We start from the raw sequence: 15,805 nt of genomic DNA, 5'->3' as shown, positions 1-15,805 counted from the left end.
AAGCCCGCACTTCCCGTATTTAACTCAACTTTTTAAGAGTCCTTTGAGATCATTACTACTGTTATCACCATTTCATAGGTGAGACTAAGGTATGGAAAAAAAATTTGCACAGCTGCTGGGGGGTGGAGCTTGGATTTGAACCCCAGGACTCTGGCCCCAGGGTCCATGCTTTTAACCCCTATAGTAAACCCATTAACAAAATTCATTTGAACAAGATGGACAGAATATTTCTAGGTGATAAAACATTCATGACAGTTTCTTGTTCATGTTTTTTTTTTTGAAAAAAATTCCTTAATAAATAGTAAGTGCATTTTATGTGAAATTTTGTGGAAATATTTTTTTTAAGTCTCTAAATAGAATCACCCAGTCTCCTTTTATTCTATACATATTTTTACAGTCCTCTAGTACTATTTATTTGGTGGGTGATACTTCATCCTAGGACTCCATATTGTTTTGTGAGGTAGGGTATATTTGCTGAAATGTTAAATGATCTTAAATTGTATTGACATTCATATCAGATTTCCAGTGAAGTGGGATTCATTTGTCCTCTGGAGTCCCAGTGTTGGATAGGAGTCATACCTACATTAAAGCTCTGACTTCAACATCACCTAGGTTAGGTGATTCATTTCACAGAGCTTATTTTCACTATAGGGAAAAATTTAAATGGGTAGAAATAAATTGGGAAAGCTGTCATAGTGGACAGGTTTAGCTCCTTAACTCTCTTGTCGGTTTAATTTAATAAATTCTGCAGTGGGTGCTTGTATGCAAGTGCCTTTTGGAACATGTTGGGATATCAGCTGTGGAACAAGAAGAAAACTAGGACCACATGGTGACCTCAGTGGGGCACGGGGCAGCTGCCGGGGTCAAACAACAGAACTGCACGAGCTGGTCCCACCGAACTCAGGAAGGCAGTACTAATATTCATGAGTTTAAGCGTGATTCAGGTTCTTAACAAGGCCAAGAGGGCTAACCTAGTGGGGGGAGCCCAGTGACAGACGATCTGAGTAAAGATAATAAATATCCCCAAATCTAACAGGTGGTCATTATCGGCTTGTGACTATAGTATAGGCCTGTGATTTGGAAGGTGTTGAAAGACCATACAAAAACCTGAGCATGATATTAGTGACCCAATTAAACTTCCTGCTGTTCAAGATGAGCGTATGGACTGAAATACCCCATAACATGATTAATCAGAAATTAGCAGCTGGCTGAGCAGACAGGCACCCTGATGAAGAGAAGGACAGAAAGAGTTTATGTCTTGTTCAGGTGTCTATTTATTCTGACCACCCAAATACCAAATCTTTACTCACAGCATCGTCATCCTACTAAGTTCTAATCAGCCCTGATATTGCACTAAGGAGAACAGAATTGTAGAATCAAGGGAGGTACTTTAAAAATCACTTCTAAAGCAACAAACATATTTAGACTATTAATAAGGGTCACATAAGGATTAGGAATAATAAGGAAGCATAAGGATTATGCTTCCACTCAAGCCTTGGTTAAAAGATTAATTTAACCCTCTGCTTAGGAAAAAAAGAGTATTGCTCAAATATTTGATGATTATTTTTTATTATAATTTTAAAAATAGATTAAACAATTGAATTAAGATTAGATGTAGAATTAAGAGAAATGCTACGACATTGTTATGAATATAATATCTTTTTCCCCCTAAAATAGATTCCAGAGTATTGATTCATTTCTGGTGGGGCACATCTTGCTGAAGAATACAGAGAAAAGGTCAGTTTTCTGCAAAATTACTTTCATTATGTTGTTCCTGAAGGTACAAGTTAATTTAAAATTGCAATTACATCTTCACACCACGTATATCTGGATTAAAAATAACAAGGAAGGTTTTTTTTTTCTAGTTAAAATTTTAAGCAAGTGAAATTAACTTAAATATCATTAAGGCTGTCTTTTAAGTAAATATTCAACAGGTACTTGGTTATATGAAGTGAAAATATAATACTTTTGAGATAGCTGTAAATTTAAATAACTGATTTTAACGAAAATTAGAAAGTCAGGGAGAATGCTTTTTAAGCTTTATTGAGTAGCATTGATCTATAATTTTTAAATGTACATGTTTAAGGTATGCTTTTTGATGAGTTTGGACATATGTACACACCTGTGATATTGTTACCATGATCAAGGTACTACACATAGTCATCACCTTCAAAAATTTCCTTGTGTCCTTTTGTGGTTTTTGTTGTTTGGTTTTGTTTTTGTGACAAGAACACTTAACACGAGCTCTATACTCTTAACATATTTTTAAGTGCACAATGGCGTGTTATTAACTATAGATAATGTGTTATACAACAGATTTCTAGAACTTATTTCTCCTGCATAACTGAAACTTTGTACCCACTGAGCAACAATTCCCCATTTATTGCAAATTAATTTTATAAAACATAATGCCTGTTTTTTAAATAGGCAGATAGTTACATTTACAGTGGAAACAATACTCTTGTTGATTACTCAGTAGAACTCTCTATCTCATTTTAATATATCTTTTGTCATTAAATAAGTTCTTCTATTATATCATGTTTTAGGGAATTTTCTCCATAGTAGATTTAGGAGAAAAATATTTGTTGGGTTCTATTGTATGCTAATGTCTTACATAGATTTTTCTCAGTTATCAAAATGGAAACAGAAGCTCAGAAATTAAATAGTTAACCCAAATCACAAATGTACTAAAGGGATTTCTAGAGAAGATTTATATTTAGGTTTGTCAGACTCCACCTGTGTGCTCTGAGCCCCAACCTGAGACAACATTTTCTCCTGGGTCACTCCTACTGGCCAGGGTCACCAAGGCCACCTGTGTGCTGGCCTCACTGCTGTCTGTCCAGGCTTCTGAGCCTGTCACAGAGAAGCTCCAACGCGGCTGCCATGCAGCACAGCTTCTGAAGCTCGAAAGGACATAGAGTCTCTTTAGTTAACAGCATAATTACTTGTGCACAGTTCCGTGCAGTAGTTCACAATCTGAGAACCAAGATTATCTCCAAACTCAATCCGGACACTGAGGACAGAAAATACGCCTTTCAATGTATGAGGACGTGGCTTTGCCATGTTGCTGTCTTTAGTATCACTTTGCTTTTCAGGGACCCTTCTGCCCAGACAAATACTTTGATTGTTCCTTATATTTGCTTCTCAAAATACTCATCTACTGCTCAGTGGAAAGTGTTAATAGACATCAAAGCATCAAAGGTCACTTTTCTGCAAGATTACTTCCATTTTGTTGTCCCTGAAGATAAAAGACAGGCTACTTTAAAACTGCAATTTGAGTTTGAGCCCTAAGTTCTTCGACTGCCTTCACCAATCCTGAACTCTTGTATCTTGATTCTTATCTAATTCTAATCAAACCCCCTCTTTGAAAGAACTGCCTTAAATCAAATTTCCAATTCCCAATAATTTCTGACCTTGCCGTCTCCCCTCTGGTACACTGCCAATGCTTTGCTCTCCTTTACCGCAGTGAGCAGTAACCCAGATTTGTTTTTTCAACAAGTTGTTGGTGATATTTGGGAAGCCAGCTTTTGACAGTTTCAGTCCACAACCTTTTCTCACAGGTACCTGTATTGCCATCTGAGAATAGTTCCTTTCTCCCCAATCTCCTGCTCCCAGACGCAAATACAGTTGCTGGTCTCAAATGCAGACCCATTATCTGGGAGGTGCCTGTTCCCTAGCCACATACAGGAAGCCGTCACCTGGACTGCTATATCAATAGCTGTGTGACATTCCTTGGAGAAAGGCCTTTCAAGGGGAGAAAAATCCATAAGGAAAAAAACAAATTCTGTATGAGCAGGTATGAAATGAGAGGTAGTAAAATTTTGAGTAATTATGTTAAAGATTGAACACGTGAGGTCAGAGGCTCCTAAAACTGAGACATTTGATTTTGTACTGGACCACACTAAGCTTGTTTAATGACAAAGATTCATTCCTTGACCGAAATTTGGTTAGGCTCCGCTGAGCTCTCTTTTGGGCTAGGCCTGACTTTGGGCTCCTGTGTCCTTCCTTGTAGAGCCCAGTTTTAGCGAGAATCCTGCTAAGTCAGTTTAGCCACGATCCCCCCCCCCCTTACCCTGGTGTTTCCTCTTGGTAATTTTTCATCGCCCAACTGCTTCATCTTGTTTCTTGGCTATAATTCCCACTTTTCCTTGTTGTATTCAGAATTGAGGCTGATCTCTCCCAGCTCCTGCAAAACCCCACTGCAGTGGTCCCTCTGCCTATCGTGATAATTCTCTTGAATACAGTCAGCCTTTCCAGCTTTAGTAGGTGAATTGATACTTTGTTCTTTAGCAGTTAGTATAGTTGCATAACAATGAACTGTGAAATTCTGTACTCTGATATGACCTCTGACTCTTAATTCTTGTTGTCTGTCACATATATTAAAATCTGTGTTTATGAAACAATATCCAGGTCCTTCCTCTTCCTATCCCAGCTCAACAACATGTCCTAAACCTGTTAATGGGACACATATATGCTGAATGATGTCGATAGACATTCAGGAAAGTAATGCAACATCATGGCCTTCTTTGGAAATTCACATTTCATTAAAAGAATCTCAGCTGGCCTGAAGTTAAAAAAAAAAGATACTTATGAACTTTGTTCAATTTGATGTTTCCTAGAAATATTTGCAATTTTTGAAAAAGCTTTTCTTATACCTTGCTGACCCTTTTTGTCTCAAGAGAAAATGGCCCCCTGGTTATAAAGTGGGACACAGATACCCCTTGTTTCTTATATTTCTTTCCAAGTTGTAATCTAATAATATTCTCCTAAATTGAAATACCTCTTCAAACTTCTGCCAAAAAACCAAATCAAACCAAAACAGAAACCAGAAACAAAACCAGTTGCAGGCCTCTGTCCCTGATTCTTCCTTTAATTCTTAGATTTTTTTCTTAATCCACCTCTTGGAAAATTCCTGTTACCTTCATGAGGCCACGTTCCCAATGTCAATTACTATTCCTTCATAGTTTCCCCTGTGACCGCTAGTTTATGTTTAAATTTTGCCCCAAAGATCTGAAATGTGTAAAAACAGTACAGTAATTGAAATTCAGTATTCAAGTCCAGAAATGTACCTCCTATTCTATTTCCTATCAATAGCTATGTCTAAACATATTGCCCAGTACAGCCTATCAAATTCTGCAAAGGGATCAAATGACAATATTAAGATTCACCAATAAGAAGTTATCATAAACACATCCCAAATTTGAACATAAATCATCTCCCATTATCAAAATCCCTAAAAAATATAAACCTAAAAATTCTACACTGCCAATTTTAAAGTCTCTCGGCATCAAAGTCTAAGGTAAAGTTTAAAAGTTAAATTATTTTTCCCTTTGTGAGCCCAGTGAAATAAAACATTTTGAACGTCTCATTTGCAGTACGCTAAAGGTGTTATGGTTACCTAGGTGGAGCTGTGGAGTCATTTAGCAACTGCACATGGGCTGTCTTCATGAACATAGCCACAATTCTTTCAGGACCTCATCGTGAAGATCAGTGTGAAATCTCGTATGTGTTTCATTTCTAAGAGCATCCAAAGAGTTAGAAAGACATACAAAATGATCAAATACTAACCTACCCACCCCTCATCAGGCAACAAACTGAGGAAACAAAATGATCTCCAGTCACTGGAGAAAATTCCCAATCAAAATGACATTCCTATAACCTAGTACTTAGTTTTTCCAGTGGCCGTAGCAGAGATGCAGTGGTGGTGAAGGGAGGGAGGGACTAAGATCTTCTACGGCTTCCCTGGTGGCGCAGTGGTTGAGAGTCCGCCTGCTGATGCAGGGGACACGGGTTCGTGCCCCGGTCCGGGAGGATCCCACATGCCGCGAAAAAAAAAAAAAAGATCTTCTAGGTATCAGCTTCATCAAATGTTTGTGAGCTCAGATACTGAGAAGTCACAATAAGAGAATACGATACTAGCAGAAACCTCCTATAAACCCATTAAATTTGAATCTGCCTGGGGAAAATTGATCATATATGGGGGTTAGTTGTGATAAGCAAACAACATATATCGTCACCCTATCAGAGAGTAGCATTGAAATACTGCTGTCTTCTTGCAAAGCTTAGGTATTCAGTGGTAGCTATTATTGTCACTAGATACATTTCTTTACCACCCGCTATGGTAAAGGCCAGGGAGAGAGCCCTGAGGAAGGCCATTGCCATCATGGAAGTGCTCATGGCAAAGACCATCCATACATTTCTGAGATCAAACAGGAAATTGAAAGCCACTGAAACTATGCTGACATTTTAGTTTTTATTTAAATCCCAGTGGAGAAACCTTCGAGGATTTGACTATTTCAAATCATACATGGCATGCCCACATTTCTGTAAACTCATTGGAATGAAAACATGACTTGCATTTAACCTTATACGTGGCTTACTTGGACGTTGGTCTTAATCTTTAAACTTAATATCAAATTAATTTTTGAATGCTTTTTTCCCCCAAGAGATAATGGCATGGTTTCATATATTATAATATACTTTGGACAGATTGCATTTAAAAATGCAGTTATTTTTCCCTTCATGCCTACTGTAATGTTCTAAACAAACATGAATGATGAAAGAGAATTTTTTAAAAAGATAATAGTAAAAAAAAAAACAACTTTGGAATTTCCCTTTTTTGGTCATCTCTTTCATTTAGCATAATGCTTTTGAGGTTTATTTATATTTTTGCATGTATCATTAGTTCATTCCTTTTTATTCTTGAGTAGGATTCCATCATATGAACATACCACATTTAGTTTATCCATTTACAAGTTGATGGACATTTGGATTGTGTCCAGTTTTAAGCTGTATAAGTAACACTGCTCTGAATATTTAAGTACAAATCTTTGCATGGATGTGTTTTCCTAATCCACCGGAGTAGAATTCTTGGGTCTTTCTTTTTAAGAAATTAAAGAACTCTTTTTCCAAAGTTGCTGTAACATTTTACATTCTTACCAGCCATTATAAAGAGCCCAGTTTCCCTACATCCTCATGAATACCTGGGGTTGAAAGTCATTTCTTTTTTAGTGTTGTAATACTTATGTGAAGGTATCACACTGTGGTTTGAGCTGTCAATTCCATTATGAATAGTGTTGAACTCAACAGTGTTGAAGTTCTCTTCACCTACATACTTACCGTTTGTGTATCTTCTTAGGTGAGTGTCTATTCAAATATTTTTGTACATTTTTATTGGATTGTCTGTCATCCAATGGTGATGGTTGAATGGTAGAGTTTATTATACATTCTGGACACAAGCCTTTTATCATAAATATGCTTTGCAAATACTTTGCTTTTCTGTGGACTATCTTTTTGTTTTCTTAATGATGTCTTTTGAAGAGCAAGATATATAAATCTTTATGGTCTGGTTTATCTTTTTTATTCTTTCAGTGACTGTGCTTTTCCTAAAGTCACAAAGGTTGTCTTCCTGAAGTTTTATAGTTTTGCACTTAAATGTAGGTCTGTCACACATAGCAAGTTATTTGTGTGTGTGTGTTGTAAGGTAAAGGTTGTTTCCTTTCCCTATCACGTGGATTTCCCGTTGCTCTAGAACCGTTGTTTGAAAAGACTGTTCTTTCTCCATTGAATTACCTTAGTACTTCTATTGAAAAATCAATTAATCTTATATGGGTGGATTTATTTCTGGATTCTTTATTCTGCTCTATTGATCTGTCCACCTTTATATCAATTCTGTACTGTCTTAATTACTATACCTTTCAAGTAAATTGTGAAATCAGTTAGTGTGTCTTCAACTTTGTTCTTTTTAAAAAATGTCTATTCTAGACTCTTTACATTTCCAGCTTGTTAATTTATATATATTATAAATTTAAAATATATGTAATTAAAAGTGTTGTATACAAATTATAAACACAGAAACCTGCATGTGGATGTTTGTAGCAGCTTTATTTATAATTGCCAAAACTTAGAAGCAACCACGATGTTCTTCAGTAGGTGAATCAATAAATAAACTGTGGTACATTCAGACAGTAGAATATTATTTAGTGCTAAAAATAGATGAGCTTCCAAGCCATGAAAAGACATGGAGAAACTTAAATACATATCACTTTTGAATTTTTATGGCGCTTTATTACCTAGGTATGATTAAGTTGCCTCATTAACATAGTAAAAGACACCTTTGTCTCTCATCATTTAGGAAATTCCAAGGGTTTTAAAAGCTCTATGCCAGAAACTGAGACAGAGATGAACTATATATTTCTTATTATAAATCACAATATCACATTGTCCCAATGAAGGTCAAGGTCAAACTAAATCAGCTCTAAATATAAGACCTGTGTTTTTGCTGAAGCATCATGCTCAACTCAGATGATCCCAGACTTTGTAGAGGACTGCAGGTGTTTTCTGAGGTTCATACTCATAGCTGAAGGATGGGCTAGATATATACAAGGACTAGTAGACTTGGGAACATGTGATCTTCTGTTAGAGCTGGTTATTCAACTAAGGCACAGCTGTTAAACTCATAACCATAAAAATACAGCCACATGGCAGAGATACAGGCCTCTGCAAACTTCACTTATACTCTGAGTTAATACAGTGTCTCCACCACTTTAAGCCTTTTGATCAAGGCTCTGCCAGATGCCCTAGTCTCATTATTTTGCTCCCTAAATATCCATCTTCTAATTTCCATTTTCAGTGCACCAAATCTTTTTATTTTTTATTTTATAACTGTTTTTTATTGAAGTATAGTTAATTTACAACGTTGTGTTAGTTTCAGGTGTATAGCAAAGTGATTCAGTTATACATACATATATTGGGTTGGCCAAAAAGTGACTTCGATTTTTTAAGTAAAAGACACATTTTTCATTCTCACCAAGAACTTTATTGAACAACGTATTCACCCTTTTGTTTCATTTTTTAGGCAACTTCATAATTTCAAATTCCCAAAACTTTTTATCTTTTTGATAAAAAACTGTTCCAGGTGCCTTTTACAGTTTTCCAGGGAATTGAAATTTTTTCCATTAAGAGAATTTTGTAAAGGCTGAAATAAATGGAAATCCGAAGGTGCAATGTCTGGTGAATACGGGCGGAGGAATCAGAACTTCCCAGCCAGGCTGTAACAGTTTTTGCCTGGTCATCAAAGAAACACGCTGTCTTGCATTATCCTGATGGAAGAGTACGCGTTTTCTGTTGACACCTTTCGACAAGTGCTGCTTTCAGTTGGTCTAATTGGGAGCAGTGCTTGTTGGAATTAGTCGTCTTATTTTCCAGAAGGAGCTCATAATAGAGGACTCCCTTCCAATCCCACCATACACACAGCATCACTTTCTTTGGATGAAGACCAGGCTTTGGTGTGGTTGGTGGTGTTTCATTTCACTTGCTCCACAATCTCTTCCATTCCACATTGTTGTACAGTATCCACTTTTTATTACCTGTCACAATTTGTTTTAAAAACAGAATGTTTTCATTACGTTTAGATAGAGAATTGCATGAGGAAAACGAAAAAAAGAAGGTTTTTTTCGCTTAACTTATGTGGAACCCAAACGTCAAAGCGATGAACATAACCATGCTCATGCAAACGATTTTCAACGCTTGATTTGGATATTTTTGAGTATGTTTTCCATCTCCCACATGGTATAATGTTGATTGTTCTCAATGAATGTCTCAATTTGATCGCTGTCAACTTCAACTGGTCTACCTGACCGTGGAGCCTCATCCAGCAAGAAATCTCTAGCACGAAACTTTGCAAACCACTTTTGACATGTTCAGTCAGTCGCAGCACCTTCTCCATACACTGTGCAAATCTTTTTTTGCATTTCAGTTGCGTTTTTACCTTTCTTGAAATAATAAAGCAGAAAATGCTGAATATGTTGTTTTTTTCTTCCATCTTCAGTATTAAAATGTCTACACAAAAATTCACCAATTTTGATAATTTTTTTAAATGCATGCTGATATGACAGCTGTCATAATACAATCTAGCAAAATTGTTTTGAATGAAGTTATAGACAACTAAGTGCTCCTAGAGCCATCTTACGGAAACAAATGAACGAACATTTTAGCCAAACTAATAGATACTTTTTTGGATTATTTTTCATTATAGGTTATTACAAGATATTGAATATAGTTCCCTGTGATATATAATAGGTCCTTGTTGTTTATCTATTTTATATATAGTAGTAGGTATCTATGGATCGCAAACTCCTAACTTATCTCCCCACCCATCTCCTTTGGTAACCATGTTTCTTTTCTGTGTCTGTGAGTCTATTTTTGTTTTGTAAATAAGTTCATTTACATCATTGTTGTAGATTCCACATATGAGTGATATCATAGTATTTGTCTTTCTCTGATTTACTTAGTGTGGTAATGTCTAGGTTCATCCATGTTGCTGCAAATGGCATTATTTCATTCTTATTTATGGCTGAGTAGTATTCCATTGTATATGTGTACCACATCTTCTTTATCCACTCATCTGTTGATGGACATTTAGTTTGTTTCTATGTCTTGGCTATTGTAAATAATGATGCTATGAACATTGGGGTGCATGTATCCTTTCAAATTAGAGTTTTCTCCAGATATATACCCAGGACTGGGATTGCTGGATCATATGGTAACTCTATTTTTAGTTTTTTAAAGAACCTCCATACTGTTATCTAGAGTGGCTGCACCAAGTTATGTTCCCAGAAACAGTGAAGGAGGGTTGCTGTTTCTCCACACCTTCTCCGGCATATTTGTAGACGTTTTAATGATGGCCCTTCTGACTGGTGTGAGGTGATACCTCATTATGGTTTTGATATCTTTTCATGTGCCTATTGGCCATCTGTATGTCTTCTTTGGAGAAATGTCTATTTGGGTCTTCTGCCCATTTTTTGTTTCGGTTGTTTGTTTCTCTGATAGTAAGCTGTTTGTTTATTTTGGAAATTAACCTATTGTTGGTTGCATTGTCTGCAGATACTTTCTTGCAATCTGTAAGTTGTCTTTTTGTTTTGTTTATGGTTTCCTTTGCTGTGCAAAAGCTTTTAAGTTTAATTAGGTTCCATTTGTTTATTTTTGTTCTTATTTCCATTACTCTAGAAGGCAGATTCAAAAAAATATTGCTGTGATTTATGTCAAAGCATGTTCTGCCTATGTTTTCCTCTAGGAGTTTTATAATATCTGCTCTTACATTTAGGTCTTTAATTTGTTTTGAGTTTATATTGTATGTGATTTTAGAAAATGTTCTAATTTCATTATTTTATATGTAGCTGTCCAGTTTTCTCAGGACCACTTATTGAAGAGACTTCTATTCTCCATTGTATATTCTTGCGTCCTTTATCATATATTAATTGACCATAAGTATGTGGTTTACTTCTGGGATTTCTATCCTGTTCCATTGATCTATGTGTCTGTTTTTGTGTAAGTACCATACTTTTTTGAGTACTGTAGCTTTGTAGTCTGAAGTCACGGTGCCTGAATCCTCCAGCTCCATTCTTCTTTCTCGAGATTGTTTTGTCTATTCGGGGTCTTTTGTGTTTCCATACAAACTTTAAGATTTTTGGTTCCAGTTCTGTGAAAAATGCCATTGGTAATTTGATAAGGGATGGCATTGAATCTGTAGATTGCTTTGGGTCATATGGTCATTTTAGCACTATTGATTCTTCCAATTCAAGAACATGGTATATCTTTCCATCTGTTTGTGTTGTCTTCAGTTTCTTCATCAGTGTCTTATAGTTTTCAGAGTACAGATCTTTTGCCTCCTTAAGTAGGTTTATTTCTAGGTATTTTATTCTTTTTGATGTGATGGTAAATGGGATTGTTTTCTTAATTTCTCTTTCTGATATTTTTTCTTAGTTATAGAAATGCAACAGATTTCTGTATATTAATTTTGTATCCAGCAATGTTACTGAATTCATTGATGAGCTCTAGTAGTTTTCTGATGGCATCTTTAGGATTTTCTATGTATAGCATCATGTCATCTGCAAACAGTGACAGTTTTACTTCTTTTCCAATGTGGATTCCTTTTATTTCTTTTTCTTCTATGATTGCTGTGGCTAGGACTTCCAAAACTATGTTGAATAGAAGCCGTGAGAGTGGGCATCTTTTTCTTGTTCCTGATCTTAGAGGAAATGCTTTCAGCTTTTCACCATTGAGTATGATGTTAGCTGTGGGTTTGTCATATATGGCCTTTATTATATTGAGGTATGCTCCCTCTATGCCCACTTAGGAAAAGTTTTTATCACACATGAATGTTGAAATTTATCAAAAGATTTTTTCTGCATATATTGAGATGATCATAATGGTTTTTATTCTTCAATTTCTTAATGTGGTGTATCACATTGTTTACTTTGAGGATACTGAAAAATTCTTGCATCCCTGGGATAAATGCCACTTGATCATCGTGTATGATCCTTTTAATATATTGTTGCATTTGGTTTGCTAGTATTTTGTTGAGGACTTTTGCATCTATATTCATCAGTGGTATTGCAGTGCACCAAATCTTAACACTTTCTTGAACTGACACTGCTATTCTCACAAACTTCAGAACCTCCCTTTCTTCCCTCCTCCACTTTTCCAGGGGGGAAATCATGCCTTAGTAAGTCTCATGGCATGCAAGATCCAGGGAGAAAGCAAGCACTCCATAGAGGCAGATAATCTTGTCCCCAAATAAAGAAAGAGAAAGGATCTGGAAGAGAATTATACTAATTTATTCCTCTCTCTATGAGGAGAAGCTGTTGAACAGAGGAAGGCTAGGAATGTTTTGCTAATGAAACTCTATGTAGAAGGAGGCATTAGGATTGGGAAAGAAGCATTTCTTCCTAACAGAATTCATGGTTACATAAATTCCCACAAATATTTGTACTTTTACTTCTCTTTGTGAAATTGTTACCAAACTCAGATTCAGCTCATCACTGCTCAAAAGACAATAATTTGAGAGGCAAGTGTCAGTAGAAAGGAAAGGTGCTTTAATCAGAAAAGCCAGCAATCTGGGGAGATGGGGGACTCGTGTCCAGAGACCAACTCTGAAGGTTCTGCTCAGCGATGACAGTTTTTAAAGGAGAAAATGGGGGGAAGAATTTCAGTGAATCATCAAGGAAGGAGGTTGGGTTCTGCATCATTTTCCGCTGCATGCAGACTGGCTGACTCTCTCCAGCTTTTACCTTGCCCACGTGATCTTCTGCAGGATTGCTAAGACTGCTGTTGGGAGTAGAGAGCTCATCATTCTATGACTACTTATTTCTTCATTCTTACTTCTTTTTATCTAGGAAAAGAATCAGCAGTTTAGGCAAGGCATGGTGTGCATTTAGGAAATCCTAAGTCAGGAGTTAGTTTCAATTGCTTGGTGATCTCATTCCTATAATTAGGTTTTTAAGGTTAGAGGGGGACAGAAATGGGTAAACAGAGAAGGGGCAAGAGAGCTGCTTTCAAAATGTTGCCAATATTCAATTCTGCGTAGATCCCACTGTCAACGTTTTTGGTTTTCACTTTCAGGCAAAATTTGCTGGGAAAAAAAGACGTCATGAATATACTGATTCATTAGCTATATGTGTTTGCTGTGATAATGCTGCCTTCTCTGAAAGATGTCAAAGCTGTGATTATTGTTCATTGTGGGGTGCCATCAAATGTGTTCTTTCTTCTCTTGGCTGGTTTCTTCAGTGTGCTCAGCCCTCACCTTCCTCCAGCAGTCATTGGAAGCGTGTCCCAGGTCCTCACATAGCCAGTTATTGACATGTTTACCTCAGATGGCTTTTCATTTCCTCAAAGGTTTTTACTCTGGCCCTTTTCATCCTCTGTCAGAGAAGGAGGTGTTCCTCCTCTTTGCAAAGTCAACTCCTCCGTGTATAGATTGGTCTACAAAAGACAACCATTCTCATTTGCTCAATTTGTATCTCTTTATACTATTGTACATTTTGGACCTAAATTCTGTTTTATTACATAATCTCACTTTATTCTTTCCCTGTCAGTGGTGCTTGCTGTCGCTGATGTTTCTGTCTAAATATCCTAAAAAATCCACAGAAGACGGAACACTGAGATGTGCCCTAGAGATTTTTCTTTTTCTTTTTTTTTAAAATATGAACATCTTGTAGACTATGTTAAGTTTTAAAATGTTTAAAACCTTGTCATAAAATAAGAATAGTGTCAGAATTCTTAACAGTTCACAAAAAGCTTTGGTTGTTAATCACTTAAGATGTAAAAGTACCCACAGGTTATATTTCTTTTCTTCCTTTCTGTATCACTGTGGTCCCGTTATTCTCAGCCATGTAAAAAAGCTCAGTGCTTTTGATAATCACTTCAACCATCTCTCCCTACTGCAGTGGTTCATTAAAAACATGCTTCTGGCAATCTGTAAGCCTAAATACAATGCAAAGTTTTCATTATTCTTCAACAAGAGAGACAGAAAATGATGCCAACACAAAGGAAAGGAGAGCTAAGTTGTAGGGAGAGAATGAGAGTGGGAGTAAGGGCATAGCTGGAGGGGATGTGTGGGCTCCTGGTTAATGTCATCAGTTGGGCCTAAAGCCAGATCCCTTTCTTTATCTTTCCAGTTATGTGAATTAATAAATTCACTATATTCGCTAAGACAAGTTTGAGTTGGTTTTCTGACACTTGCAAATACAGCATGCTTAAAAACAGAAAAATTGGTAGAGAGAGGAAAATTTTTCAATTGAAAGACCCCCAAATGTGGACTCAGTTGAGTCAAGGCAGAATGGATGGCAGGCGGAGTGTCTTTCTTTCATACCGGAAAGTTAACAGTCTTTTCTATGAGGAGCAAAGCCACTTATTAGACTGATACCTATTGCATCTCTGGATCTAGATATTTGGTTGAATAACATTAGGAAGTAGGAATCTGTTGTCTAATGCTTGCAGCCTGCAATAAAGTATTGGAGGAAAAGAGGTCTAACCTTTGGTCTGGATTGGCCTGACTAAAAAAAAGAGAGGGAAGAGAATGGTACAGTTTTGATGACCAGCAATCCATGATGACTGAGTGTTGGATAATCATGCGTAGTAGGAGGTTGCACTAGCTGGTTCTTCTGCCCATGGCTAAGTGGGGAGCAGGAAACACATTCGGATGCTATTAGAAAATGGAGGAAACTAGATCCCCTAGTCTTCTGTGAAAACTTCCCACACTCTGTTCTCTTTCTGACCAAATTAATTTCCACTCACTTTGCATATAGTCACCCACTAGGATTTAGCCTGTGGCAAAGAACAGAATACACTTGGCTGTTATGTTAGCCATTAATTTGGAGGCACTTGGCTGATATCTTAGCCATTAATTTATTAGAATAAAGACCAAGGGAGAGCACCAGGTTAATGAACTCTGACTTTACCAAGATCTCTAGCTTTAGTTACTTGACTGGGGAGTAGAACGGATGCAAATTTGCCAGCATCCTACTCTGGTTTTAAGAGAGATTTTGTTATCAAGAAAACTGCACACTGACTGAGAAAATAATTCATATGACTGTTTACTCCTAGGGTTTGAAACCAACCCTGCAGGAAGTAGGATGCTGAAGCAAAAGAGCTGCCTGGTTTCCTTCTGCGTGTGAATAGGAAGGGCAGTAGAGGAGCGAATATTCCAGTGAAGAGAATCAGGGTCATTGAGATTGCTTGACCAAGGAATTCATTTCACTGCCTTAGCAGGGAGACCTTGTAATCCATGTCCTGGAAGGATGAGAGATGCCTTGTATGTTGTCTCTCTTTCTTTCCTTTTCTAAATTGGAGATTTTTAAATGGTTATTCTATTTTCGCTCCATCAGTGTATACTCAGCGTATTGTGGTGGGTGAATATATTATTTAGGCGTGGACGAAGCCATTTCTGGACTTCACTGGAAAGACTACACACCACCCAGAAAGCCTGGACTTAGAAAATGATGCACTAGCTGGCTAAGACTTAGTC

Source organism: Lagenorhynchus albirostris, chromosome 2, assembly GCF_949774975.1.
Source record: "Lagenorhynchus albirostris chromosome 2, mLagAlb1.1, whole genome shotgun sequence".
In the NCBI taxonomy this organism is placed as follows: domain Eukaryota; kingdom Metazoa; phylum Chordata; class Mammalia; order Artiodactyla; family Delphinidae; genus Lagenorhynchus; species Lagenorhynchus albirostris.
Note: the sequence above shows the minus strand (reverse complement) of the source record.